Raw genomic sequence first — 26,145 nt, 5'->3', positions numbered from 1 at the left:
TACTGCTCAACCTCAAACAAAGCCTTTAGTGCAAAAGTTCTCAATGTCCTTAGTACCTCAGAAATTTTTTCACAAGGCCCATAAGCCAACCCCCCCAAAAAAAACCAAACAAACAAAAAACAAAAACCCTAACTAGTCTGTTTATTAAGCAGGTTCATACCACTTGATAATAGTCTGCAAGACGCCCCAACAGATGGCACTGCTTCCCTGAAGTTTAATTATCTCCCACAACGCCCCAGTGAGTGGGTATCAGCCAGGCTCACAGTTTGGGAACCACAGCTTAAGGGGGTAAAATGTGTTGCTTGATTCTAACTAGTCTCTAATCTTCTATTTTAATTATTCTATTCTTCCAAAACAAAACTACAAAGGAGAGATGGAATAAGTAAAGATGGAAAAAGATCTGGGATCAACTTAAATGATCTTGGTTTCATGTTTAATTTACATATACACAAACTGCATAGCCAGAAGCTGAATTTAAAAAGAAACCAAATCCAGACTTCTCCTCACACGTTTGAGACACCCAGAATCTCTTTCAACAAGGCCCATGAAAACATCGCAAACAAGATAATCTCTACATGTCAAAGACGCAGTTCCACCAAATTCACAGTGGATCAGCTGAAAATTCTCATACTTCCAACCAAAAACCTTACCCAGGTTATGCTACCAAACAAAAACTTGCTTTAGAAATTAACACCGAAGAGTCTAGAGTCCAGATTTGGTTTCAGAATCGAAGAGCCAGAGGAGAGAACTGGAAAAGGCTTTAGGATCAAGCCAAGCCCACAGGCCAGATGCCCATGCAGAGACTCCAGTTAGAGAAGCCCAGATGTGGCCAGACCCCTACACCTCTCCCCAGTTACGTGCTCTCACCAAGGCATTCAAGAAAAACGCTGACCCGGTGACTGGTTCCAGAGGACGACTTGCTGAAGAAATTGGGGTTTCAGAGTCAAGAGTCCAAATTTGGTTTCAAAACAAAAGATCTAGATTCTATGACCAGAGAAAAAGAGAACCTGGTGAGACCTGAGAAAAATACAGGAAAAGGCAAAAGATCTTCTCTGAGAAACCCCTATACTTTCTTGTTTAGTTCCACTGGAAAGATGACATGCTAACCAACTTTTTTCTAAATAATTTTATCTCAACACAGAATTTTCTTAGTCAAAAAATTGTAGATGGTAACACCTGCAGATGGTCTTCAAGGACCTTCTTTCAGTTCCGACCAGATAGCTGCACGCAAATTTTCCATACTCTGCTGGACAATTTGGGCACAGCTATCGGAATGCAAATTTTGGTTTTCAATGTCACGCCTCTGGATATTTAAATATCATACCCGAAAGGTTATTTTTTTATCTCAAGTATTTATATCTTAAGAAGCTGAGTTTTCTTGTTGTGTAACAATGAATTTTAATAAGAATATTAAAAGTTTCTTCACTCTAACCTTAAAAGTCAAATTATGTCATGTGTCCTACAAAACGAAAGGGGTAGATCTGAAAAGATGGCAAAGAAAGATGTTTATATTCTAGCTAGTAATTATCAAATGAGAAAAATAACTCTCCTAGGGTATAAGCAATGCCCTTATCAACATAAAAGACTCAAAATACAAAGAGAAATTCAACTTAGAAAAATATTATGTTTTTTTATAGTGTAGAAGATAAAATTAATCAATAAGGTTTGTCAACTCAGACTCAGTATATTTTAAAGACCTACAAAACATCTCTGAAAGTCCTGAAATCAAGTTTTCCAAAGGCTTAGTTTTCTATTCTGGCCTCAACTGTTATCTCAGAGTCAAAAAATTAACTGTTGAAAGGATGGGCCGTTCCATAATAGAAATATCAACCTAAATTTAATACCTGGAAAACTCTAAAAATGGAAAATGCAAGCTTAGAATCCTTCTTGTAGTTTTCCAGTTATCAAAAGAAAGCTATCTCCATGATTCCACGTAGCTGACTAAGCGCAGTGGAGTGAGCTCAGTCCTGCTCAGTGAGACAAGACAGGCGACCGGGAGGAAAAGCCCTGGACAGCAGGTCCGGGTGTGGGTAGCCCAGGAGGGTCTTTGGGCAGTTTGGGGGAGGAAGATGGGGGAGAGAGTGGGTCGGGTGATGGGCTCCCCACCAGGTGGGCTGCGGGGCACGGGAAGGTGCGATAGAGGGAACTGACCCTCCTGGGCTCCAGCCTCACAGCTGCCCGCTGGGGGAACCGCCCCACGTGGTTGCGGTGGGCAGCGCCCACAGGGAGCCCGGAGGCCAGTGACTGTCCACCAGGGGGCGGGCCTCGGGGTGCGGGCGTGACCACCCCGTCAGGTGCGGGAAAAGCCGGCCACAGTCCCGGTATGTGGCAGGCCCGCCAGCGCTGCAGATCAGCTGATCAGCACTGGTCAGCTCCCCAGCTCCCCTGCAGAGACCGACTAGCGGCTGCCAGGAGGTGTGGGGCTGAGGGAGGAGAAGACTCCAGAGCGCTATCTCCTGGCCAGAGGGGGTAAGTGCAGGGCAGCTGCATTAGACACGGAAGGGAGAGCTTGAGGGAGGAGCCTCACGCTCGCCAACTGCTGGGGAGAAGGGGTAAGTGCAGGCAAGCTAACTCCGTATCTGCCTAGGTCTTTATTTTTAATTTTTCATTTTTAAAGTTTTTTCCTCTTAATGCTCCTTTCTTATTTCCCCCTTTTAAAACATATTCTTTCTATACATTTTTATTAGTAATATAATTGTCCTTTTTTTCAGTTTATAAGATTTAATTTTTTAAAAAACTTTTTTATTGTATTGTATAACATATACAAACCAAAGAAATAAAAAAAACAATAGTTTTCAAAGCACTCTTCAAAAAGTGGTTACAGGACAGATCCCAGAGTTTGTCACGGGCTACCATACGATTCTCTCATATTCTTCCCTCTAGCTGCTCCAGAATATAGGAGACTAGAGGACTCAAACACTTTATCACAATCGACTTTTTTTCCTTCTTTTTTTGTGAACAATAACACACATACAAAAAAACTATATATTTCAAAGAATAGCACCATGTTTAGTTGCAGAACATAGTTCAGACTTTGACATGGGTTACAATTTCACAATTTTAGGCTTTTACTTCTAGCTGCTCTGAAATACTGGAGATTAAAAGAGATACCAATTTTAATGATTTTTAAAAAAATGTTTAGATGTTTTATATTATGTTTTACTCATTTTCTATATTTTATTTCACATATTTCTATTACTCCATCTCATTTATTTTTATTATTATTATTAATATTTTTCTCTTAAATTTTCCCTCCCTCTGCTGGGCACCAGGCCTGACTTCATTCACAGTAAGTTTGGAGTGTTGCTTTTTGATTCTGGTGCCTACTATTGTTGAGGTGTATTTTGTTGTGGTTTTCGTGATTCACATTTTTATTATATTATTTTGCTTGATTATTATCTTTTGTGTTTGTGTGTGTGCGTTGTGTGTTGTGTGTGTATGCATAGGGTAGGAGTTCAGGTTGGGTGTGGTAGTCAGCCATTCTGCCACTGGAGTACCCGTGCACCTGCCCTACCTTATAATAGATCCTTAAGTTGAATTGTATCCCCTACATGAAAACTGGACCTTGATTTGGCAGAGAATAACCGACAAAGTGCAACAGGAAATATTCAGCAAAAACTAAGTAATACAAAACTTTAGAATAGTGAAGGAAACCAACTTGCATAACCAAATCAAGATAATCAAGTGCCCTGAACACAACAGAAAATCACAAAACACAAAAAGATCCAAGCAGAAATGACCCAAACAACCAAATCAAAATTCCAGAGGGGACACAGAATATGGAACAACTACAGAAGACTATTTATAAAGATATAAAGGATATCAGGAAAACACTAGAAAAGCATAAAGAATAATTCAGGAGGTTAAATTAAAAAATGGCAGATCTCACAGAAATGAAAAGACAGAGGAGACCAAATAAAAAACATACTGGAGACCTGTTAGCAGATTCGAAGAAACAGAAGAAAGAATAAGTGAGCTAAAAGATAGAAAATAGAATTAGAGCACAAAAGAACAGCAAGAAAGATGGAAAAAATGCAACCTTAGGGAAATAATGGACAATAAAAGGCACAAAAACATAGAAATTATTGGTGTTCCAGACGGAGAAGAGAAGAGTTAACAAGCTGGGAAAGTTCGTTGAAGAAATAATCAGTAAAAACTTCCCAACCCTTATAAAAGACATATATATGCACATCAAAGAGGCCCAGCGAACTTCAAATAGAATAAATCTGAATAAACCCACTTCAAGACACATATTAATCAGACTTTCAGGTGTTGAAGAGAAACAGAAAGTCCTGAAAGCAGCACAAGAAAAGCAATCTAGTACATACAGGGGGAAACATGTAAGACTGACTTCAACTACACAACTGACTTCAACTACGCAACAACTACACAACTTCTTAACACTTCACTGTTAAGAAGGCAGTGGCATGATAGTTTTAAGATCTTGAATGTGCTTTTTTGAAAGGATATAGGTCCCTAGAAAAGCCATGTTTTAATCAAAATCCCATTTCATAAAGGTAGAATAATCCCTATTCAATACTGTATTCTGAAACTGTAATCAGATCATCTCCCTGGAGATGTGATTTAATCAAGAATGGCTGTTAAACTGGATTACGTGATGACATGTCTCCACCCATTTGGGTGGATCTTGATTAGTTTCTGAAGTCCTATAAAAGAGGAAACATTTTAGAGAATGAGAGATTCGGAGAGAGCAGAACAACACAGCCATGATTCTGCTGAGTCCACCAGCCAGAGACCTCTGGAGATGAAGAAGGAAACTGCCTCCCAGGGAGCTTCATGAAAAAGGAAGCCAGAAAAAGCTAGGAGATGAGGCCATGTTCGCCATGTGCCCTTCCAGATGAGAGAGGAACTCTGACCGTGTTTGCCATGTGCCTTCTCACTTGAGAAAGAAACCCTGAACTTCATTGGCCTTCTTGAACCAAGGTATTTCTCTGGATGCCTTAGATTGGGCATTTCTACAGACTCGCTTTAATGGGGACATTTTCTTGGCCTTAGAACTATAAACCAGTAACTTATTAAACTTCCCCTTTTAAAAGTCATTCCATTTCTGGTATATTGCATTTCGGCAGCTAGCAAACTAGAACACTGAATGAGAAAGGCTTTCAACCAAGAATTCTTTACCCAGCCAAGTTATCCTTCAAAATGGAGGGAGAGACTAAAATCTTCTAAGATAGGGAAAGACTGAGAGAATTAATCAACAAGAAACCAATCGCCCTAATGAACACAGATGCGAAAATTCTTAACGAAATACTAGCAAATCATATCCAACACACTTTAAAATTATACATCATAATCAAGCGAGTCATATCTGTAATGCAAGGGTGGTTCAACACAAAATCAATCAGTGTAATACAGCACATTAACAAATCAAAAGGGAAAAATCACATGATCATATCAATTGATTCTGAAAAATCATTCAACAAAATTCAGCATTCTTTCCTGATAAAAACACTTCAAAAGTTAAGCATCGAAGGAAACTTTCTTAATATAATAAAGTGCATATAAGAAAACCCATAGCCAGCATCATACTTAATGGTGAGAAATTGAAAACATTCCCCTTGAGACTGGAAACAAGACAAGGATGCCCACTGTCACCACTATTATTCAACACTGTATTAGAAGTACAAGCTGGAGCAATGAGATGAGAGAAAGAATTAAAAGGCATCCAAATAGGAAGGGAAGAAGTAAAATTTTCATTATTTGCAGATGAACTGATCCTATCTTTAGAAAAGATCAAAATTGGAAAACCTACTCACTGTTGGTGGGAATGTAAAATGGTCTAACCACTGTGGAAATCAGTTTGGTGAAGCCTCAGAAAACTAAATACTGAGTTGTCCTATGACCCGGCAATACCAATACTCGGTATATACCCAGAAGAGTTGAGGACAGTGACATGAATAGACATTTGCACGTTGATGTTCATAGCAGCACTATTCACAATTGCTAAGAGATTGAAACAATCCAGGTGCCCATCAAAAGATGAGTGGATAGGGCGGGCCGCGGTGGCTCAGCGGGCAAGAGTGCTTGCCTGCCGTGCCGGAGGACCCCGGTTCGATTCCCGGCCCCAGCCCATGTAAAAAACAAACAAACAAACAAAATATAATAAAACAAGAAAATATTTAAAAATGTTTCCCTTCCTTCCATCCTTCCTTCCTTCTCTGTCTTTCCTTCCTTTAAAAAAAAAAAAAAAAAAAAAAAAAAAAAAAAAAAAGATGAGTGGATAAACAAAATGCGGTATATACACAAGATGGAATGTTATGCAGCATTTATACAAAATGATGTCCAGGAACATATGACAATGTGGATGAACCCTGAGGATATAATTCAGAGTGAAATAAGTCAGACACAAAAGGACAGATACTGTATGATTTCACTAATTTGACTCGGATAAAGCCACAATGTTTTGGAGCAGCTAGAAAGAAAAATCTGAGTTGCAGGCACAGTAGCCCATGACAAACTCTAGGAATTGTTCTATAGCTGCTGGTTGAAATGTGCTTTGAAAATCATTGCTTTTTTTCTTTCTTTTCTTTGTATATCTATATGTCATATTTTACAACTAAAAAACAGTTTCAGAAAAACTACAGTTACATTAATAGTGGATAAAGTAAATTCCTGAAACAAAAAATTAGAAAATATTTAGTAATATAACTCACTACTATAGCAAAGTTGGTATTTGTAATAACTCTTTACTTGATGTTTTGAGATCACACAGTTTTGACAGTTAATCAAATGGTATTTAAGATACTGATTAATATTTAGAATTCAATTAACTCTGATATCCATATTCATAATTTTTTTTCCTTCCTTGCTTCAATTTTAAATTAGTTTATGAAACATACTGTGCAAACAGGCTCTATGAAAATTACTCAGATTTTCTTAATACGCCTATGGATAAGTTAACTTAGAAACCCATTTTAGGTGGTTAAGATGTCCATATGTCAATCGTAAAAATATTTGTAATCTTCATATTTTCCTAATTTCAGGAAAATATTTAGTAACATAGGTCATTTCTACAGCAGTGCAGATATTTGTAAAAACTTTCTACTTGGTATTGAAGAACATTTTTTTTTTTTTTTAACTTGGGAAGGCACCAAGAATGTTCAGTTTTGACAGCTGATCAAATGGTATCTAAGTTAGTGTTTAATACTTAGAACTCAAGAACTTTGCTATCTGAATATGCAGATTTTTTCCTTGTTACCTTAATTTTAAATTGGTTTATGAAACTTACTACACAAACACAGGCTTTACAAGGATGACAGGGATACTTTATTTAAATAAGCCTATGGTTAAGCTAACTAAGATATCCATTGTTGGTGGTTCTGAGTTTAATGTTTTCTTAAATAAAAAATTAACAAAAAATAATAACTGTGATATAAAGACTTGATGATACTTATAAATCTAAGTGGAAGAACAAGAGAGAAAACTGAACAGCATGAATTTATCGTGTTCTTGTTTGACTTTTGTTTTTGCTTTAATTATACTCAGAAAGAAGACAGGAAAACATCCAACATGTTAAGAATGATTTTATTTACATGGCTGTCTAAAGTGATTCTTCCCTTTCTATTTTTCTGTATTTTCAACATTTCCTATAATAAATATACATATTTTTTAAATAGGAGAAAAAAAGAAAGCTACCTCCATTAATATGATGAAATGCTGTATTTAATATCGCTACCAAGAGGCTCAAGACAACACCATCATTTCCTGTGATCTTTCAAGTGATCTATCACATATTCAAATATTTCTGATCAGGAAACAGCAATTACTCAATATACAATACTAAAATGAACAGACCTTTCCAAACTGTCATTCTAGTTATATTTCAACCTCTTTCTTCACAAAACCTTTAATTCAACTTTATTTATTTAGTTATTTTTAATTACACGGGCAGGCACCGGGAAACAAACCTGGGTCTCTGGCATGGCTGGCAAGAACTGTGCCACTGAGCCACCACTGCCCACCCTAATTCAACTTTTTTACAAGGAAAAAGAAAGACTGGCATCCCGCCCCCACCCATCTTCCCTATTATTTTTTGTTATAAAGGACAGACATGCTTACAGATCTGGATAATTCTCACATTTAAAACAAAACAAAACAAATATGCTGAAATTTGATGCTTATTCAATTTCAGGATATTTTCATTTCTTTTGAAAAATGCCAGATAAAACATGTATTTTAGAAATTAGAGGCCAGAGCATAAGGAATACAAACAAAGAACACAGTGTTGTATCAAAAAGAAAACTTAGGTAGGTAGTAAATTTGAGACTCATTTGGTAAACAAGTGAAGGGAAATTTTTCTTTCATCATATTACAACCATGAATCTCTGAATCAGGACTGATTCTATCTTCTATTCCTTTTTTAGATATTTCTTCTTTTTCAAAATTTTTACTATGGAAAATGTAAATTAAATACAAAAGTTATCAGGCATGTATCCATCATCCAGCTTCGAAAATTATCGACACAACTCAAAACCAATCTATGCCCCAACTCCTCCTTTAGGGATCAGAAGCAAACTGCTCACACTATGTTCATAAATATTTTGGTGTGTAGCTCTAAAAGATGAGGACTACAAAGGGTCATAGTACCATATTTACCTAAAAAAAAAAATTCCCTAATATCAAATATTTAGTCAACATTCAAATTTAAATTCTCTCAAATATCAAGTTTTTAAAAAGTTCCTCTGTATCAAAATAGAAATAAGGGTCCACATATTGTGATTATGCCATAAATTTCTTCAATCTCTTAGTCTACAGATCCTCCTACATTTTTTCCCTTTGTATTCTTTCCCCTTGCACTGTATTTGCTGAAGGATCAGGTCACCTCCGGAGTTTCCTAAATTCTAGATACTGTTGATCACATACCCATGGTATTTAACACATTCCTTCGTAGTTCTTGAAAATAGACAGGTGCATTTAGAGGTTTGGGTTTAATCCCTCCACTCCAAAGACTATTTCACAGGCTGTGGTGTATTCTTCTATTAGGAGATATGCTCACTGTCTGGATACAGTAATTCATTAGGGATGAAAAATAGTAATAATCTAAATTACTAATCACTACATCAATAATAGTCTAAGAACATTCCTTCTTCATGTATTAGCTGGAACACTTCTATAAAAATAAACTTCCCTATGTCTTCTATTTGTTTACTCAGTTGTGCAGTTCATATAGGAAAGGTCTACCCTGCCTTGATTCTTTCTAACCTGCTTCATTCTTTCATTTTATTTACAAGTTTTCAAAGTAAATGAGTTGGTTCAGCAGCATTCCCCAAACTGACCAATAATTGTTTTCTTAAACTATCATTATAATAGCACAGATTTAAACATATTTGATGTGGTTTAATCCATTACAGTTATCTTCACTGATACTCAAAGTGTCATATCTTGGCCAGTGGGAACTTCTTCTGTTGGGTCCTTAGTCCTTCTGATTCAACCTTAATGTGTGAAAAAATCCTTGCTATCTAATATGACAAGATGCTTCAAGTTAATCTCATACATTTCTTGCCCCAGATCTATAATCAGCCATTTCTTCAAGTCTTGATTTCTTTTGGTGTAGACCACAAAAGAAAGAACCATCTTTCTTGTGGTTCCAAGACCACAATTAAGATGCTAGAGGATTTGGGGCTCATTAAAAATATAAATTTGCCTCCATACCAATCCCCAACTATTAATCAGCTGTCTTGAACTTTGCTCCAATATCACATGGCAGAAAAACTCCACATCCACAAACAAAAATTGCCTGAAAAACATAAAAGAAATTCTACTTCCTACATAAAAAAATTTCATCCTGAAATTTGAGATGCTTCAGTCTTTTAATTATCTACACTTATCCTACCTCAACCGTAATATATTCCTTTTCCTTCCTCCTAATAAAATGCTAAGTGATTTTCCTTATTAGCAGAATTTACATATAGTTAACAAATTTCAAGAACAATATAATGGAAAAAACATAGTTCAACAAAAAAGGCATTAAGTTTAATCAAGTATCTTTGCAAATTACTTTTATTTTCTGTAGATTTCAATTTGAGTCATCCACAATACAACATAAAAAACTAACCACCACTGTTGCTCTCCCACATCGACTGAGATGCCTGCTCATTGTAAAACTATCTTTTCATGCATATCAAGGTATACGGAGATGTAGCTCACAGACGTCAAACAAAATTCTCACCTACTATTAAAAAAATATATTACAGTACAGAGCTAATAAGGGTCTTTCTCAAGCTTATGGGGTGGGGGGTAGCTAGGCATAAGGGGAGGGAAGATTTAGATAAAGCAGAGGCCTACACCTTGATTTTCAAACGAAGAGCTCATTTCCACCTTTAATAAAATTTCCAATAGGGCTAAAAATCGCATCATATTCACGTGTTCTCCACCACATACCAGGTTTAGCCCAAACTGTGCAGTATATCTGCAGAAGGGACTTCAACAGCTGTACACAGCTGGAGTACCCATGCCAACCTGCAGAATAAGTTCGCAGAGGGCGCTATCATGGAGTCTTCACACATGCCAGCTGATTTTATCTAACGCAGTGGTTCTCAACTGGGGGGTACCGCGGGGGATTTGTGAATGTTTCGAGACATTTTTGGCTGCCATAATTTGGGGTGGGAGGGAAGAGGTACTACTGGCATATTTCTAGCCGGGAGAGGCCAAGAGTGCTGCAAAACATACCGCAATGCACAAGACCGCCTGGGAATTACAATGCACAAGACAGCCTGGGAATACCGCAATGCACAAGACCGCCTGGGAATTACCACAATGCACAAGACCGTCTGGGAATTACCCAGGCCAACGTCAGGAACGTGAAGAATGAGAAACCGTGATCGAAGTGAATATACACACTTTGAAAAAGGGAATTTTTCGTAACCATCCTACTTATTATGCATTAAGAATTTTCACTTTTTAAAAATATCCTCTCTTCAACAGAGATGAGCAGAAGGTTCCAATGAATTGTTCAAATGGTAATATGCTGTACAGTAAATGCTTTACACAACTCATACACATCTAGTTTGTTTTACTCTATTATCATCTACCTTTGAAACTTAATTTTATCTTCATATTCATCTAACAACTTCTGTACCACTCATGTTCTTGCCAATTCTCACTCTCGCTCTCATAAACTGGAGTATCATGTGTTAACCCTCTAAAATTATGGTTATCTCTGTTTGTTGCTATTAGTTTTGACTTGAGTAATTTATGTGTTTCCCTACATATTTGCATTTCTATATCTACACATACACATACACAGAGGCAGATATGTCATATGTACATTAAAGGGAATTTTTGTTCACAATGTTTTTTGGTTTGTTTTAGGGGGATGGGGAAGCATGCATGGGCCGGGAATTGAACCCAGGTCTCTTGCATGGCAGGTGAGAATTCTACCAATGCACCCCTGGTGAATTATTTTTGTGAATAATTCTGTCTAATCTTCAGTTCTAACACTTTTCTGGTTGCGGCCCTTTTACAATTCCTCTATGGGTTGCCTTTGCTCCATATATCAACTCTTTTTGCTTCTTCAACTACTGAATCATTTTCTCAAAGAGCTGTGACCCCAAATAACATGTTATAATTCAATTTCTGTGTTCTTTCTCAAAGTCTTATGTGTGAACTTTAATGGTAGCTCTCTCTCTCAAAACCCTAAGGTTATGAAGACAATAAATTTAAATAGAAAAATGGGGGGTGGGTGCAAGAGTAGTCCAATGGTAGAATTCTCGCCTGCCATGCAGGTAGAAAAGACTGGACTCATTTCCCAGCCCATGTACTCCCTACCACTCCCTGCCCCCAAAAAACAACTCCCAGTTGAGTAAGAGAATATATTTATACTTAGCAAATGCATTTAGCATTTGGTAGAAGTGTTATGGTTGGCTTCCTGGTGGTTTGGCAAAAACAGAGATATCTGTGCATATTTCCAATAGATTATCAAATAGGCCAACATGTTTTTTATATTTGGCACATGTTAAAATGTTAAAAATTGTGATTAGGTTAAAAATTGTAGGTGTTCACTGTAGTATTCGTTCAACTTTTTTAATGCATGAAGTTTTCCTAGTAAAAAGTTGGGGGCGGGGGCAGTGCAAGGGAAGCTTGCTAGAATTCTCACCCACCAGGTGGGAGACCTGGGTTTGATTCCCAGACCCTGTCCTTCCAAAGAAAAAGCTAGGGGAAAACTATCTAACATACATTAGTTATATTTTAATACTACTATATTCTGCCATTATCTCTCTAACATTTATTAATCAAAACGGTAGCCCTGGCGATTAAATTCTCTGTTAAAAAGGTTATTTCTACTATCATTCTTAAGAACTTCTAAGAATTTCTTAAAAATTAGCACAATAATTAAATAATAAGAAATAAGAACTATTTCAAAAGGATTAATTCCAGAAAACCTATAGGGCTGAATATAAAATTAATTATAGTTAAAACTTGTATTAAGAAGCCTTTATTTATCCAGTCTCTCTCTTTTTTTTTTTTTTAACATGGCCAGGCCCAGGGACTGAATCCGGGTCCCTGGCATGGAGCTAAGAACTCTGCCACTGAGCCACCATGGCCCGACCATTTATCCAGTCTTTTGCACGACTCATGTTCCTCACGGCATCTAACTGTTTTATTACCTTATATACAACAGGCACATTTTAAAATAGTTTTAATAACCCAATTCTCCCAAACACAAAATGCTTTCTAATTGTCTGCAGCAAATCCCTTATCAAGAAGTAACCAACAGGGTGATTCAGTGGTAGAATGCTCACCTTCCATGCAGGAGACCCAGGTTCAATTCCTGGACCATACAATCCTCCACCTACCCAAAAAAGTACCACCCAGCAGACACACATTTGTACACTGATGTTTATGGCAGCAGTGTTCAGATTTTGCAATGGACAGACGTGGCCTAAGGGTACATCGACTGAGGAATGGACTACTGAGGGCTGCTAGAAGATATAAAGATGTGAGGCATGCAACTAGGTGAATGAACCTTGAGGACAGAATGTTGAATGAAATAAGCCAGAAACAAAATATAATACCTCACTAACATGGACTATAATGTGCAAACTTTGAGAATTAAATTTGAGAGTATAGGTTTATCGGTGAAGGCCTATTGTCAAGTTCCTAGATTGTCAGCTCTTATAGTAGTCACATCTATTCAAGAGTTGTAACTGTTATTTCTAAATTCTGAGATGCTGAGCTCTTTGGATAACCTGGTAATTCCCTGGAATGTCGGGTTTGTGTGTGACACACGGAGACACAAAGTTAAGAGTTCTGCAGCTATGAAAGTCAGCATCACCCCATATAGCAACTATTAAAAACCCTGAATTGTATATATGTTACTTTTCACAATAAGAAAAAAAGAGGAGTATAACAAAGAAGATAGCATTTAACAAAAAAAATATGACTGTTGAATCATAATGGTCTCCAGTGTCTTGGAGCAGCTAGAAGAAAAAACGAAAAACTGTGGAACTTTAACACATACTAAACTTTAAAATCTGCTCTGTAACTACTTGTTAACATGTATTTGGAAATTTATTGCTTTTTTGTATATATGTTATATTTCATAGTAAAAAAAAAAAACGTTAAAAAAAACCAAAACACTGAAAAAGTGATCAGACTTCAATTAGAGATATGAATGAAACTGGTAGGGGTAGGACTAAGGTAAATCAAATCAAAGGGTAAACAATGACATTGCATTTTAAAACTTCAACTTGTGTGTGACACCAAGGAAGGGGTGTTTATTTGGTGCAAAATTTATATTTTCAGTAGCAAGTTATCTAATTTAACTTGCATAGTCAACTTATTTGAACACCATACTTCACAGAAACTTGAACAGGGAGTGAGATCTTGTTGGTTTGTATAGGTTAGTGTGATGCCCTGAAACATCCCAGAGAAACCTGGGCAGAAGATTAAAAAGTATTTGCAAAGTTCATCTTGGGGGAAAAAGCGGAAATATTAAGTTCCCCACCTAGGGAAGAAATGATACTCTCACAAGCAGTGGGATTGCCGATTTGATGGAACAAGCCCCTGATCTTGGCGCTTGCCCTTATGAAACTTATTCCTAAAAAGGAAAAACTAAGTCTACTTACGATTATGCTTGAGAGTTACCCCCAGAGAAACTCCTGTGGCTCAGATGTGGCCTCTCTCTCTAAGCCAACTCCACAGGTGCTCACTGCCCTCCCCCAACGTGGAACACCCAGGGATATAAATCTCCCTGGCAACGTGGGACATAATTCCCAGGAATAAACCTGGCCCTGGCAACATGAGAGTGAAAAAGCCTTCTTGACCAAAAAGGGGAAGAGAAATGAAACAAAATAAAGTTTCAGTGGCTGACAGATTTTCAAATAGAGTTGAAAGCTCATTCTGGAGGTTATTCTTATGCATTATATAGATATCCCTTTTCAGTTTCTGGTGTATTGGAGTAGCTAAAGGGAAACACCTGAAACTGTTGAACTGTAAACCAATAGCCTTGATTCTTGAAGATGACTGAAAAACTATAGAGCTTTTAAGGTGTTACTGTGCAACTGTGAAAAATTCGTGACTGATACTCCCTTTATCCAGTGTGTGGGCAGATGAGTAAGAAAAAAAAAAGACAAAAATAAATAAATAATGGGGGAAGAAGGGTATGGAATGTTTTGGGTGTTTTTTTTACCTTTTTTTTGGAGTAATGAAAATTTTCAAAACCTGATTGTGATGACAAATGTACAGCTATATGATAACACTGTGAACTACTGATTGTACAACTTGGATGATTATATGACATGTGAATATATAGCTCAATAAAACTGCATTTAAAAAAAAAGCAGCCAAATGTTAGTTTGTGTCCTTTACTAAAACAAAAACTGAAGTAAGCAGTAAGTTCCCCATTTTAAAAGAGCTCAATGTTAAGGAATCTTTCTCCCAAGAAAAGTACCTACTGTGAAAGGCTTTTATTCAAAGACAATTTTATTTTACACTGTCTCAATTCCATTTCCATTCCCTCAATTTCATTTAACCCTGTTAAATCCTAGCAACACGTTATTCTCTCTCTCATCTTCTTCCCTCCCCTTACATGTAAAAACAGAGCACCAAAGAGTCTACTTAAGTCTTCCCTGAGGTAGCCTGATAATAGGACAGAGGTGCACTCACCAGCTGTAGGGTTTTAATTTCAGACTGGGACTTTCCACCTTCAACAATTAATGTCAAAAGAAAAATGTGGAGAATAAAAACAAACATCATTTGGAAATGTATTTTACTGTGATATGCTAAGCATCATTATGCAGTTAACATTCATTATCTCCATGAATTCTCACAAAAATCACATGCCCAATAACTAGTCCATTTTACAGGTGAGATCAAAATTTAGGTTTAGAGAGACTAAATAATTTGCCTGAGATTACATTAGGAAATATCCTAGCCAGGATTCAAACCAAGCTTTTTCGCTCTAGAATCTACATTTTTCCCCAAGTCATTGTCTCTTCCATTACTGACTCCAAGTAAATTCTCCACAATTTTCTAATTGGAGGTAGATTTGGATGATCTAAAAAGCAGAAGCATAGCACAGACACAAATGTTACCCACTAGTTCAGAGATTCTCAAATTTGTCTCAGTGCCCCTTAATACCCTTAAAATCACTGATGAGCCCGAAGAACATTTATGAATGGGATCTTTTTATATTTGCCTTAACAGAAGTTAAAAGAGAACACTTAAAAATATTTATCAATTCATATAAAACAATATACCCATTATAAGCTAACATAACTACATGGAACTACGAATAGAGAGTGAGATCTCGGTTTGCACAGATTAGAGTGATGCCCCAAAACATCCTAGAGTAAGCTGGGCAGAAAATCAAAAAATATTTGCAAAGTCTGCGTGAGAGACTCAGAAAAAAAGGTGGAAACCTTCAACTCCCCCCCAGGGAAGAACTGATACTCTCACAAGCAGTGGGGACTGCCAACCTGATAGAACAGGCTCAATCTTGGGGCTTGCCCTTATGAAACATTCCTGAAAAGGGAAAGCTAAGCCTATTTATGAGCATGCTTAAGAGTCACCTCCAGAGAACCTCTTTTGTTGCTTAAATGTAGCCTGTCTCTCTAAGACAACTCCACAGGTGAACTCACTGCCCTCTCGGTTACGTGGGACATGACTCCCAGGGGTGTAAATCTCCCTGGCAAAGTGGCACCTGACTCCTGGGGATGAGCCTGGCCCTGGCATCGTGGGAATGAGAAGGCCTTCTTGACCAAAAGGGGGAAGAGAAATGATTACGTTTCAGTGGTTGAGAGATTTCAAATAGAGTTAAGAGGTCTTTCTGGAGGTTATTCGTATGTAGTATATAGATAACCCTTTTCTGTTTTTGGTGTACTGGAGTAGCTTAAGTGAAATACCTGAAACTACTGAACTGTAATCCAACAGTCTTGATTCTTGAAAATGATTAAATAACTATAGAGTTTTTAAGGTGTGAACGTGTGAGTGTAAAAACCTTGTAGCTGACACTTCCTTTATCCAGTATATGGGCAAATAAGTAAGGAAAGAAAACAAAAGAGAAGTATAGCGGTTATGGGCTATTTGGGGCGTTCTTTCTTACTTTTACTCTTTTTTTTTGGCATAATGAGTGTTCAAAATCTATTGTAATGATGAATGCACAGCATTATGAAGATACTATAAACCACTGCTTGTACACTGGGGATGATTATAACTCAATAAAAAAATCATCGAAGTGGCGGGCCACAATGGCTCAGCAGGCAGAGTTCTCAACTGCCATGCTGGAGACCTGGGTTTGATTTCCAGTGCCTACTCATGTGTAAAAAAAAAAAAAAATTATTGAAGAAAAAAAATCTATTGGTCTATACTGCATTTTGGGAAAGGATTGTTAACCCTTATGCAATTTAGTGACATCAATCATTGGAAAATACAGATTTAATGAGCTATGCCAACATTCCAAATGTTGACACATTTCATTAAGCCATTAAAAAAAGAATCAGTCCTAAACATTGTTTTAAGTATAGGGAAGCTGTCAACCTTATTTTTTCAAGCTGTCAACTTTTTAAAAGTTCTAATTTTCACTCAAATTTTATCATTGGTAACAAACACAGTCAACTGTTTCTCAGAAGTGAAAGGTCCAATTTCAAGAAAATGTCTGCCAGATACTCAACTTTGAAAAACTGTAGTTTGTCAGTCTCATTGGTTTTTTCAAGTAAAAATGCTGGTCCATGAAATAAGCAGCTAGTTCAGCTCATGTTCAACCTCCCAAATGCTCTTCCTCATGACAATGACCAAACCTCAGCAGGCAGCAAAAGGGCTTTGGGTATACTTTCCATCTCATCACAGCTTCCTAAAAAGAGATGTACTCTGTGAGGCATGCAACTAGGTGAATGAACCCTAATACATGTTGAATAAACATGTCCAAAACAAAAAGACAAATATTATGCCTCACTCACATGGATTAACTTTAATATGCAAATGGAGAGAATTGAAGTTGAGAGTATGGGTTGTCAGGTTGGGGCCTACTGTAAAGGTTCCTAGATTGTAAACTCTTATAGCAGTCACATGTATTTAGGAGTTGTAACTGAAATTTCTAAATTCTGAGCCAGTGATCTATTCGTAGGTAACCTGTTGATCCCTGAAACTTTGAGTATTTATGCGACACCACTGACTCAGAGTTAGAGCATTAATGCTATCAAAGTCAGCATTACCCCATTCAGCAACTGTTTAAAAGGCTGAAAAAGTGATCAGACTTTGTCTAGAGATTCAAATAAAGCTGATCTGGATAGGACTAAGGTAAATCAGAATACTAGGTAAAGGGTGATACGGTTCCTATTTTAAAATTTCAACTTCTGAGCAAGACCAAAGAGAGAAATGTTTATTTGGGGAAGAATTTATATTTTGGGTAGCACATTATCTAATTTAATTTGTACGGTCAGTTTACTTGAACACCATTAAGTACATGGAATCTTGAACAGGATGAGATCCTGTTGGTTTATACAGGTTAGTGTGATGCCCCAATATATCCCAGAGTAATTTGGGCAGTGACTAAAGTATTTGCAAAATCCTTTTGGGGGGCGGGCCGCGGTGGCTCAGCGGGCAAAGTGCTTGCCTGCTATGCCGGAGGACCTCGGTTCGATTCCCGGCCCCAGCCCATGTAACGAAAACGGAGAAACAAAATACAATAAAACAAGAAAATGTTTAAAAGATGTTTCCCTTTCTTCCTCTCTTCCTTCCTTCTATCCTTCCTTCCTTCTCTCTGTCTTTAAAAAAAAAAAAAAAAAAAAAAAATCCTTTTGGGGGACTGGGGAGACAGGAGGAAATACCTGACTTCCCCATCTGGGGAATTCCTGACATTCTTGCAAGTGAGGACAACCAATACAATAAGGCTGAGCCCTCAATATTGGAGTTTGCTCCTATGAAGCTTATTCCTGCAAGGGAGAGGCTAAGCCAAGTGATAATTATGCCCAAGAGTCACCCCCAACCTCCAGCACACTGCTGCTCAGATGTGGCCTCTCTCTCTCTGAGCCAACTTGGCAGGTGAACTCACTGCCCTCCGCTACGTGGAACATGACTCCCAGCAGTGTAAATCTCCCTGGTAATGCGGGACAAGACTCCCAGGGATGAACTGGGACCAGCACCATGGGAGTGAAAAAGCATTTCTGACCAAAAGAGAAAAGAGAAATGAGACAAAATAAAGTTTCAGTGGCTGAGAGATTTCAAACAGAATCAAGATCATCCTGGAGGTTATTCTTATGCATAATATGGATATCCCTTTTTAGTTTATTGTGTGTTGGAGAAACTGGAGGAAAGTATGCAAAACTGCTGATCTGCGTTTCAGTAACCTTGATTTTTGACAAGGGTTGTATAACCGAAATAGCTTTTACAACGTGACTGTGATTGCGAAAATCTTGTGTCTGACGTTCCTTTTATCCAAGGTATGTACAGATGAGTAAAAAATATATATGTGGATAAAAAATAAATACGGAGAGATAAAAAGTAAAAATTGGGTAGACTGAAATACTGTGGGTCATCGAGAGGGAGGGGTAAGAGGTATGGGATGTATGAGTTTTTTTCTTTTTCTTTTCCTGGAGTGATGCAAATGTTCTAAAAATGATCACGGTGAAAAATATGGAAACACGTGATGACACTGTGAGCCACTGATTTGATGATATGGTTGGAGTGTACGTGTGTGGATGTTTCTCAAAAAAAAGATGTACTCTGGATTTAAAAAAAAAAGTCATTCTTACTGCTTTGTCAAGGATATTCTCAGGTACACAGTATGGCTCCTCTACCTTGCTTTGTACTAAGGTGAGGACAGTTTTAACTAGCACTGCTTCTGGACCATCAGGGCAAAAACTAGCGAAAAGGATAAACAGCATTTCTGCATTATTCTGAAAATAGTTCTGAGCTGCTGCCATCCTGAAAGGTCTGAGATCCCGAGGGATCATGATCTCCACTTTACTGCGAGACGTGGGCGAAACCTGAGGAAGTGGAGTTCACCCCAGCACTTCTTCACTATCTGAGTGCCTTTACCAGGGGACACACCACCAACAGAGTAAGGAAAGGGGAAGGAAATCAAGGGTAGAGATTCCCATTTACATCCTTCACCCTTCCGCTAGACCAGTAACTCTCCAGGTGTGGGGATCTTAACCAGGACCAGCTGAGGGTCAGCAGGGTGAAAACGGAGAAGCCACGCCTGCAGCCTCGCCAGGCCGCGCCCCACCCAATGACTCTTTGGGGACGAGGCCCCCAACGCTGCAAGCTTAGCCATCTCTCAGGTACTTCCGATGCATCCCAAGCGAGGAATTTCAATGACTGTTCGAAATGACCACAGACTAAGGTCCCGGCCCCTTCAAAGCGATGGCCTCCAAATTCATTGCCTTTCTCTATCCCACTCGCTTCCCCCAGATTTACTTGGGAAATTTTCTTTAAACACCCCATTTCTGTGGGGTTTTGGGACTCGGCGGGAAGCGTGCAGGCTGAGTCCGCCCCGAGGTGACGGCTGCCCGGAAGGAGCTCCACCGGCAGGGGCCGGGGCCAGCACCGCGCGGAGGCCGCCCGGGCGAGGGCGCGAACAAGGTCCTCGACGGCAGGGCGCATCCCGCGCCGGCGGGTCGGGAGCCCACGGCCGCAAGCACACGCGGCGAGGCAGAGAGACAGACGGCTCCTTTCCAGCGCGCGCGGACAACCGAGACGGCCAGCGCCAAGGCCAAACATGGCGCCGCCGCGGCGGGGTGGGCTCGCCGGAGAGGAGCGCCTCTTCGCCTCGGGCACGTCGGGAAGCACCGCGCCCGCCCGAAAGGGACTCGGGGGCGAGGGCGGACCCGTGCCTGAGGAGCACGAAAGCCTGGGAGGCACGAGAGACCAGAACGGATTACACAACGCGGGGGTTCGCGCAGCCAACGCTCCGGGGCCGCCTCCCGCGCCAAAGGGGCACCGGCTCCCCCTCGGCCGGGGAGGGCGCGGGCCCGGGAGCCGCCCCCGCCGCCGCGGCCTCGCCCCCTAGCCCGCCCGCCCACGCCCACTCCCCGGCGGGCCGCCGCCCGCGCCCGCCCACTCCCCCGGGACGCCTCGCGCCGGGCGTGCGTGTGGACGTCGGGGGGAGCGCGGAGCCGTGGGCGGCGAGTGCGCGCGCGCGCGCCACGGCGGCGGCGGCGGGGGGCGGAGGCGACTGGCGAGGGGCCGCCGCCGTCCGGCCCGCCGCGCCTCCCGCGGGGCACGCACTCACAGCCACGCGCGTGCGCGCGCGCCGCACCCACGGCCGCCGCCGCCACGGCCGCGCCGCTCCTCGCGGTGGGCGGGGGCGCGCCCCAGCCCCCGCCCCCACCCCGCGCCCGCCCCATCCCCCTCTCATTGTCTCGCCTCGGAGCTCCGCGCCGAGCGAAAAGATAACGGAACCCCCGGGAGCAGGGGGTGGGGAGACCGAGGGCTCGCGCGCTCACTCACCTCCCGTGGTCGTCGCCGCCGCTCGTCTGACCCGAGGAAGGCGCCGTCGCCTTAAAGGGACCTTGCACCGGCGCCCGGAGAGGGGGTGGGAGCAGGGGAGGGGACGGGGGCTTGGGGGAGAAGGCCAAGAGGGAACCGTTGGAAGCTCGTCTCCCCGCGGGTGGAAGGAAACCTCCCTCGGGTTCGAGTGATTTGGTTTGGATTTTTTTTCCCGAGGGGGGCGGGGGGGCCCCGAGGGAGGGGGTGGGGGGGGCCAAGGAATGCGGCTCCGTGTACGGGAGCTGGCGCGGGGGAGAGAGACTCCGACTCCCCCCACCGGCCCTCTCGCCCGCGGAGGGATACGACTCGTCACTTCCGCCCTCCCCTCTTCGCGGCCTGCGATTGGCCGGAGCTCGGGGGACGTCACGGGCTCAGACTAACCCCTGCCCGCGCTTCTTTTCCAGTCAAGTTTGTGTGGGCCCGCAAATAAATAAATAAAAAACATATTTCTAATAAAAAAAATTAATGAACTTTCAGCAGCAATATCCAGATTCTGATGAGAAAAATGGGGTTTCCAAAGGAAATGTTCCCCAATTCACTTGCCTAGGCTTTCCGGGGGATTTTGGGAGTGCCCCCACCTGCCACGCGAGGCCTGGACCCAGTGAGGGGGACTGCACGCTCCAGGCCGGAGGGCGAGGCCCGGGGGCACCAGCGAGGACAGCCCCGGGGGCTCTCACCCGTCCTCAGCGGTCCTTCAGCCAAGTAGATTTGTGGCAGTGGTAACATTGTTTAAGTGAAAAACTTTTAAGAGCCATTTTTGCTTTGAAAACCTTTGGGATTCTGGGAAGAAGTCACGCCTGTGTGCTTATCAAGGTGATTCTTGCTACTGAAACTACTTGAAACCATTGGAAATAGTCTCACGAGAGAGATATCCAATTCTAAGCATATCCTTGCTTTGGGCTCCAATCAAGGCTGAGACGGACTGACCCAAAGACATGGATTACCTCCATACAAAACCATCACAATGTTATTTTTCCCAGAACAGAAACTGACAGCTTCTCCAGGTAGCCAAGAAACTTTGTCCTTTCTTGCTTCCTTAGAGGATGGATGATAAAATTTTAGTATTTTTCTTGTAATCAGAGGAAGTTGGTGCTCTTTAGACAAGACACAAATGGTTGCTGCAAACCAAATGCTAAATCACAGTGCCTGGTGCCAGACTGGGAAGATCCAACACCATATTTATTCCTTATCTTTACATCCACACTCCATTCATATGGCCATTCAAGTCACAGGACTATGAAAATGGGTCATGGAATAGGCATTTCAAATCATGCACACATGTGCACATGGACATACACACAGTTGTCACCCATTTTCCTCCCACTTCATCGCATTTCATACCATATATATGTGAGTGATTTCAACTAGTCATTCTTAGGGAGAATCACTATTGGAACTGGAAGACTCACTTATCTCCTGAAAACACTTCTAAAGTGTTTCCAGACCTGATGTGGAAAAGCCCATGTTGGGATTATAGAATCTATCACCCAAACACAAATTCTACATGCAGCACTAATTCTATTTTTGGTGTCCTGCAGTACTTATCATAATTTGTTATAATGTTGTTTGCCTCTGAAATCTTCCTGGTGGAACATTTTCCTGTGCTCTCAGCCGATGAGGTCTAGCCCAGTAGACTGAACCATGTACTGTTGACCAATAACCCTTAGCACATCATATGAAAATGCATCCTGCATCTATTCATCAACAAATATTTATTGAATACTTATTATATGCCAGACAGGCTTTGTTCTAGGTGCTGGGAATACAATACAAAGAAGAAAACAAAATCACTGAATTCATGGAATTCACACTCTAGTAGAGAGATACTCTATACACATAAAATATTTCATTTTCTGTTGAATAGCAAGCTACCCCAAAACTTAATGGCTTGAAACAATGTTATTATCTCCGATGGTTCCAGGAGATGAGTAGGCTCAGCTAGGCATTTCTCACTTGAGTCTCTCATGCAGTGGCTGGCCCTGAAGGCCTCTCAGAGCTTCCTCACCTGCCTGGATGTTGGCTTGGGCTGCTGCTGGGGCTGTTGGCCAGAACACCTACATGTGGCCTTTCCGTGTGGCCTGAGCATCCTCATATCACAGTGGCTGGGTTCCAAGATTGTGTCCCAAGAGGACTTGCACAGGTTGTATGACTTTTTGTGACCTAGTCGCAGAGATCATATAACATCATTTCCACCACAATTCCCCCACATCAGCTCAAGAGGGGTGGGGAACAAAGACTCCACATCTCAAAGTATGTGACCGCTTTGAAAAATACAAATCTGCCATACAAATAAATTTATCAGTAAATATATAACTTATGATACAGAGATAGGTGCTGTGAAGGGGGAAAAGGGAAGTTCTGGAGCTACTATTTCAGCTGTGTGTGTTCTGCAAGGTGTTGTTTACTCCTTTGTGACCTATTTTTCTATCACTTAGTTGGTGTCCTGGGAGACAATTTTGACCCATGATGGCTAACGAAATGCGTGTGAGTGATGGTGATATACCTGAGGAAGAGCATCATGCTGAGTGTTAAAATGGGGTTTTTGCTAGAGCTGGAGGAACCTTGAGGAAATAGTTGAGAAAACAAAGGGTAAAGATAAATGGCCATTAGGGAATGGATTAAATCCTTTGACATTATAAAACGTATCCTAATTACCGCCATAGCCTGGGAGAATTGATCAACAGCTGAATGACTGATAGCTGGAAGAATCTTGGACAGAGGCATTTTATAGCTTCAGGGATTTGAAGAAACTCTGCCACCTTACAACACGGAGCAGCATCTCAAAAAGGACTGTAGAGTTAGCACTCCCATTTTTAAAAACATATTCCATGTGCTAAAGAGAGAATTCCCACGTTAATTTGGACTGTTAGGCCATTTTGTTGTCATCAGCTAACACAGCTTTCTAGAGTGATAGCGCTGGTCTTTCTTATCTTTAAACCATCTTGATGATGATGGGAAAACAAGGCAGTAGAACAAGATAATCTGGATGAAATCCTTACAAATCAATTCACATGTGCTTCTATAACATACTACAGAGGCATCTGAAAGCCAATATAGCTTGGTGAATTGAAGAAATTGGACCCTAATCCTGCTGCTAAGAAGCTGCCCCAATCTTGATGAGTCTGGCCCTGACGCCATGGGATCAACAATGCCATCCTGACCAAAATGGGGTAAAGAAGTGTAACAAAGTATCCGTGGCTGAGAGAGTTCAAATAGAGTCCAGAGACTACTCTGGAGGTCACTGTTGTGCAAGCTTCAGTCAGACATTGCTACCTACCATAATCTGCCAACCCCCAACCAGGACCATTCCTGCCAATCCTAAAGAACACCTAGGGCAATATATAAGATTCCACAAGGGTTCCATGCACTAGAGTAACTTTCCAGAAACCTACAACCTCTAGATGGGTCCCTGGACCAGATAAGTCCTGAAGCCTAGAGGGCCCAGCCTCCCCAGAACATCAGGTAGTTCCATCTCCCTACCCCATATTAGTGACACACCCTTCCAAAATGAAAAAGTTAGAATGGGCATGGTCCACCTACCCGTAAAGAGTGGGAGAAAGATCAAAGGTAATAGTGGACTTACACTGAGAAGATAGAGTTTAACAAATGACTATGATTGCTGAATCATTATATTGATAATTGTTTTAGTCTCCAGTATCTTAGAGCAGTTAGAAGCTGCTATATTCCTTCCAGCCTCCAAAGTTCTGGAGCAGCTAGAAGGAAAAATCTGAGATGATGGTATGTAGCCCCTGACAAACTCTGGGATCTGTCCTATAACTACTTGTTTGAAAAGTGCTTTGAAAATCATTGGGTTTTTTTCTTTCTTTGCTTTGTATATATGTTATATTATACAGTAAAAAAAAGTTAAAAAAAAAAAAAAAGCTTCCCCAATCTTAAATAATCTACTCAGAAAAATGGAATTCTCTCCAAAAGGGTTTCTAAAAAAGGTCAAAGGTTAACTAAACTCCCAAGTTGGGCATTTCACAGTTACCGGTAGCAGGAGAGTGTTTCTTTTCTACAGTTTATGGAAGCACTTATTTGGTTCTTTGGCTTATGATTTCTGCCACGAGTTGAAAATTGGAACCACCTGCAGCTTGGAGAGTGCATGTCAAGGCAGAAAGACAAATGATTTCAACATGTCTTCGAAAGCAGTGAGTCATGGGTGCCCTCTGCGATGTCACTTTTCTAAACTACAGACCCAGTCACTGACTGCTGAAGCTCAGTGGGAGGCTGAAGATGGGGGGAAAGATGAGGTGAGAGGGAGGCTAGCCCAGACAGAAAGCAGCTTCCTGGGATAATACTAGGTGTTTTTTGTTATGTTTTGTTTTTTAAAGGGCATCCCCAATCCAATGTGTACAACATACACAGATAATTCGAAGCTGGAAACTCAAAAGGAGTTACTCAATTTGGGAGACCTGAGAGAGGAACAGTGGAGACATTTTTACAATCTGGACAGCTCCCTGCTTGAACAGATTGATAGCTGATTACACAGAGCCTGGAAATCCGGAGAGTCAACATGTTGGGATGGAAAGGAGGACACTGAAAAACCTGACTTGACAGGTAAATTGTCATGAAATAAAGGGAAAGTGAAGCTCAGCGTTTGACTAGAGTCAGATAAAAAATGGGGGACTCAGAGGACTGCTGCTGGATTTTCTTTAGAATATTTTTTCTGAGAGTGGGGGACTTTCCTAGAGGTACAGGGAGTGAGAAATAACTTGAGGATGTTTTCAGAGTGGATATCTAAAGGAAGAAGAGTTTCTCATTAGCTTTCAGTAAGAAGCAGCTGAAGGTCTTGTCTTCAAAATATATTTTGTAAGAAATGCATAAGCAGCAACTTAATCAGCCATCAAGACTTACAGTGATATGGTGTGTGAATAAAACTGTTAAAAAAAAAAAAGTCCTACTGTGAGTTGCTACATGATTGCATGAGATAATTATTTAGTTAAACTTTGAGTAAATTAATATTATTTAAGAGATACCCAAAGCAGAGTCATAATTGTTTCATATTGATTGTTGCTAAGGAGGTGAATAGGTGACTATAAAGTAATTAGATTGATTCCATAAAGCTTCACCAAAAAATGAATTGGATTACTTTATAGACACACTTGATATGTGGCTTGTTCATTATAATATATCACAAAGAGCAATTTAATAAGTTTTCATTTTTCACTAGGATACATTCTTTTCAAATTAAGC

General features: G+C 40.5%; 1 protein-coding gene and 1 long non-coding RNA gene across 3 annotated transcripts in view; one reads left to right on the top strand and one right to left on the bottom strand.

The window, feature by feature from the left end:
* The window catches only part of POGZ (pogo transposable element derived with ZNF domain), a 76,139-nt gene extending 54,994 nt beyond the window's left edge, over nt 1-21,145 (bottom strand). The window contains exons 1-2 of one of the 2 annotated variants that reach the window (XM_077156015.1): nt 20,911-21,145; nt 14,088-17,311 (exon numbers count right to left, since the gene is read on the bottom strand). The gene's annotated coding sequence lies outside the window, so the exon portion shown is untranslated. The remainder of the gene's footprint in view (nt 1-14,087; nt 17,312-20,910) is intronic. The other variant, XM_077156014.1, reaches the window with a different exon arrangement.
* A 1,971-nt stretch (nt 21,146-23,116) lies between these two features.
* Nucleotides 23,117-25,791, top strand: LOC143678714 (uncharacterized). Its single transcript, XR_013173418.1, has 3 exons — nt 23,117-23,199; nt 24,971-25,100; nt 25,284-25,791. It is a non-coding gene; the product is annotated as an uncharacterized LOC143678714 (long non-coding RNA).
* Nucleotides 25,792-26,145: the final 354 nt, after the last annotated feature.

Source organism: Tamandua tetradactyla, chromosome 4, assembly GCF_023851605.1.
Source record: "Tamandua tetradactyla isolate mTamTet1 chromosome 4, mTamTet1.pri, whole genome shotgun sequence".
In the NCBI taxonomy this organism is placed as follows: Eukaryota; Metazoa; Chordata; class Mammalia; order Pilosa; family Myrmecophagidae; genus Tamandua; species Tamandua tetradactyla.
The sequence above is the reverse complement of the archived record's forward strand: the minus strand, read 5'-3'. Positions and strand labels throughout refer to the sequence as shown.